Source organism: Elephantulus edwardii, unplaced genomic scaffold (genome assembly GCF_000299155.1).
Source record: "Elephantulus edwardii isolate Elephantulus edwardi_28Jun2011 unplaced genomic scaffold, EleEdw1.0 scaffold00144, whole genome shotgun sequence".
Lineage (NCBI taxonomy): Eukaryota > Metazoa > Chordata > Mammalia > Macroscelidea > Macroscelididae > Elephantulus > Elephantulus edwardii.
In genome coordinates, this window is record NW_006399894.1 from 6,380,166 (window position 1) to 6,384,320 (window position 4,155).

Sequence of the window (4,155 nt, forward strand, 5' to 3'; positions counted from 1 at the left end):
GATCCAGGTAAGATGAAGTTATCAGTCCAATGATAAGAATTTTGGTTTTCTTGACAATAAGATACAATCCACATTGAAGGCTGTACTATTTGATCTTCTGCAACAATTTCATTAAGTCTTCCTCACTTTCAGGAAGAATGGTTGTGTCATCGTCATAATGTAGGTTATTTATGAGTCTTCCTCTGATCTTGATGCTACCTTCTTCTTCACAGAGTTCAGTTACTAGAAGGATTTGCTCAGCATATACGTTGCATAGGTATGGAGAGAGGATATAAATCTGAAACACAGGTTTCTTAATTTTTAACCATGTAGCTGGTTGCCCCATTCACACAACAGTATTCCTGTGAACAACAGAGGAAAAAGGATAATGATATTATTATAGGTATAGCCAAGGTTGGAAGTTGGTCAAAATAAGGAAAAATGGAAGCAAATATCCTTTAATAATTGAAACATGGAATGTACAACCTATGAGTTTTGGAAATCTAAAAGTTATGAAAAATGAATTAGAGCCTGTGAACATCAATATTCTAGGCATTAGTGAAATGAGATGGACTAGCTCTAGCCACTTTTAAGCAGGCAGTCACATAGTATATTATGCTGGGAATGAAAGCAGAAGAAGAATGGTATTGAATTCATAATTAAAAAGACAATTTCAACTTCTATTCTGAGTAAATGCTATGAGTGATAGGAAATTATTCATATAAATACAAGGAAGATCTGTTAATATAACTGTTATTCAAATATACACTAACGGCTAAAGCCAAAGAAAAGGAAATTGAAAATTTTTATTAAATCTTGCAGCCTAAAATTGACCAACAATGCAATCAAGATATTTTAATAATAATTGGTAACTGGAATACAAAAGGTGAAACAATGAAGAAGAAACAGTAGTAGGGAATTATGGACTTGGTTACAGATATAAGGCCTGAAATAGAATGATAGAATTTTATATGTTCAATGGTCTCTTCATTGTAAATAAAATATAACTGACAATTTTACACATGGGCCTCATCTGATAGACAGCATTGGAATCAGACTGGCTACATTTGTGAAAGGAAGAGTTGAAGAAACTCATTATTAGCAGTCAAAATCAGATCAGAGGTGGACTTTGAAACAGAGCATCAATTAGTCAAATGAAAGTTCAAATCGAGGCCAAAGAAAATGAGATGAAGTTTTCAAGAAACAAAATATAGTCTTACATCTATCCCATTTGTTGTTGTTGTTATTATGTACCATCAAGTCACCTACAACTCATCGTGACTCTGTAACAGCCCTAAACCCTGCTCTATCCTGTGCCAATCTCACTGTCTCTGATGCAACCAACCTGATTACCCCAGTCACTGAATCAATCTATCTCATGGAGGGTCTTCCTCTCATGCACAGTCTCCCACCCTCCCAAACATGACGTTCTTCTCCAAGGACTGGTACCTCCTTGAAACATGTCCTAAGTATGTCAGACAAAGCTTCAGAATCCTTGCCACCAAGTAGCAGCCTGGCTTCATGCTCTCAGGACAAACATGTTCATTTTCTTAGAAGTCCATGGTATATTCAATACTCTTGTCCAGCACCACAGCCCAAAGGCATCAATTCTTCTTATATCCTCCCTAGTCATTGTCCAGCTCTTTGATGCATATCGAGTGATTACAAAGACTATGGCTTGTATCAGGCACATCTTAGTTTCCAAAGTGACACCATTTCTTTTTTAGCACTCTGGAGAGGTCCCTAACAGCAGGCTTTCCCATCACAACACCTCTTTCAATTTCCTGGCTGCTTGTGCCAAGAGTGTTGTCTGTGGAACCAAGCAAACTAAAGCTGTGAACAATTTCAATCTCTTCACCATCCATCCTGATGCTACCAATTGACCTGGTGGTGAGAATCATTGTCTTCTTGATATTCAGCCTCAGCCTATATTGAAGGCTGCAGTCCTTGATCTTCTTCAGCAAGCACTTCAGGTCCTTCTCAGTTTCAGCAAGCAGGGTTGTGTCATCTGTATAACGGAGATTATTGATGAGTCTTCCTCCAATCCTGATGTCACCCTTATCCTCATATAGCTCAGCCTCCTGGATAATCTGTTCTGCATATAACTTGGAAAGGTATGGAGATAGGACACATTCCTGGCATACACCCTTCCCAATTTTTAAATCATGCAGTGTTTTCTTGCTCCGTTCTGATGACTGCCTCCTGGTCCAAGTATAGGTTACACATATGAATAATCAACTGTTCTGAGATTCTCATTCTTCTCAGGGTCAGGCACAGTATATTATGATCTACACAATCAAACATCAATAAAACAAGTCCTCCTGGTACTAACTGCTTTCAGCCAAGATCCATCTAACATTAGCTACAACATCCCTAGTACTGCGACCCCTTCTAAACCCAGCCCACTGCCCTGGATGTGCTCACCAAGTTGTGTCAAGAAACCTGGAGGACAACAACTTCACCAACTGAGTGGAAGTGATCTATATTTGTTCCCATTCCAAAGAAAGGTGATCTGACAGAGTGTGGAAATTATCGAACAATATAATTGATATCACATGCAAGCAAGATTCTGCTGAACATTATTTAAAAATGACTGGAACAGCACATCAACTGAGATCCCACTTGAATTATAAAATATTTATAAAATAATTAAAAATAAAAATCATCTGAAGAATAGGTCTGAAGCATTGAAAACCAGGGCTCAAAGGCCAGATAAGCTATAGGATAGCATCAAAGATATCAACATTAAAAGATCCTTATAAATACAGAGGAGAAAGAAAAAAAAAAACAACAACCCAACCCTAAAATATCAGAAAAGGCTCTGAAAATTGCACTAGGGGATTCAGAAGCCAAACAAAGGGGAAATATGCTCAAATAAAAGAACTGAACATAAAATATCAAAAAGCAGCTACAGAAAATAAAGTCTTACAAAACAAATGAATAAAGCTAGAATTACAGAATAAAAAGGTAAGAGCTTGCTTCGTATTTTTGAAGCTGAGAGAACCAGAAAACAAAGTTAAGCCTTAAATCACAATTTTGAATATGCTATGGGAATATGTTGGATGATCTAATAAGTATTAAAAAAAGAAGCCGGAAGGAATACACAGAGACACTGTTTCAAAAATAATTGACAGACACTGAAAAGTTTCAAGAAGTGCCAATGGTAAGGAAAGAAGAATTTGAATGTACTACAGGTACTGGCAAATATAAGATCCCAGGAATCAATGGGATACCTATTGACAAATTTCAACTAATAGATGTAGTCCTGTATGTGCTCGCTAGTCTGCCAGGAAATTTGGAGGACAGCTGTGTGGCTAAATAGAAAAGATCCTTATTTTTCCCAGTCCCAAGAAAGGTGTCCTGCTAGTGAAAACTATTAAACTATATAATCAACAATTAATATTACATGCAAGCAAAATACTGCTGAATATCATCCATAAATAGTTAGGACACAGTACATAGAGAACTTCCAGAAATTCGAGCAGAATTTAGAATAGGCCTTGGTAACAAGATCTGACATCTGATGTCAGGTGTATCCTGGCTCAAAGTAAGGAATACCAGAAGAATTTCTATTTATACTTTATTGACTATGAAACGGCATTTGACTATGTGTATCATAACCAAATATGACTAACTGAGAAGAATAGGAATCCCAAAACACTAAACTGTGTTCATGTGAAACTTATACCTAGACTAAGTCTGTTGTGTGAATGGAGTAAGGAAACTCTTGTATGGTGTCAGTCAACTGAAACCTTCATTATTACTATGAGCTTAAAAATGATTGTATTTTGAATATTTGATATTTATCAAGCACTTTCTCAAGTGTTTAATTGGATCATCTTCATTTGGTGCTAATCACCAAATTTTTTTCTTAGAAGTTCAGTATTTAATCACTGTATCACCAGGGCTCCGAGTCAATTCTTACAATCACCTTAAAAATAAATGAAAGCAACCATTAAATTGTTCTATTCTGTTTGTAAATGAATGGTTTACTTAAGCAAAATAAGGATTGATTGTTGTTCTTGTTGTTATGTGCCATCAAGTTGCTTGCGACTCATAGCAACCCTATGTAGAAGAGCTCTAAATGCCATTCTATCCTGTGCCAACCTAGCCATCCCCAAAGCACTTATTCCCACAACTCCAGTCACAGAATTAATCCATCTCATTGAAGGTCTT

General features: G+C 36.6%; 1 protein-coding gene across 1 annotated transcript in view; it reads right to left on the bottom strand.

The window, feature by feature from the left end:
- CCSER1 (coiled-coil serine-rich protein 1) overlaps window positions 1-4,155 on the bottom strand; it is a 1,860,678-nt gene that overhangs the window by 791,481 nt on the left and 1,065,042 nt on the right. The gene's annotated exons all lie outside the window — the stretch shown is intronic.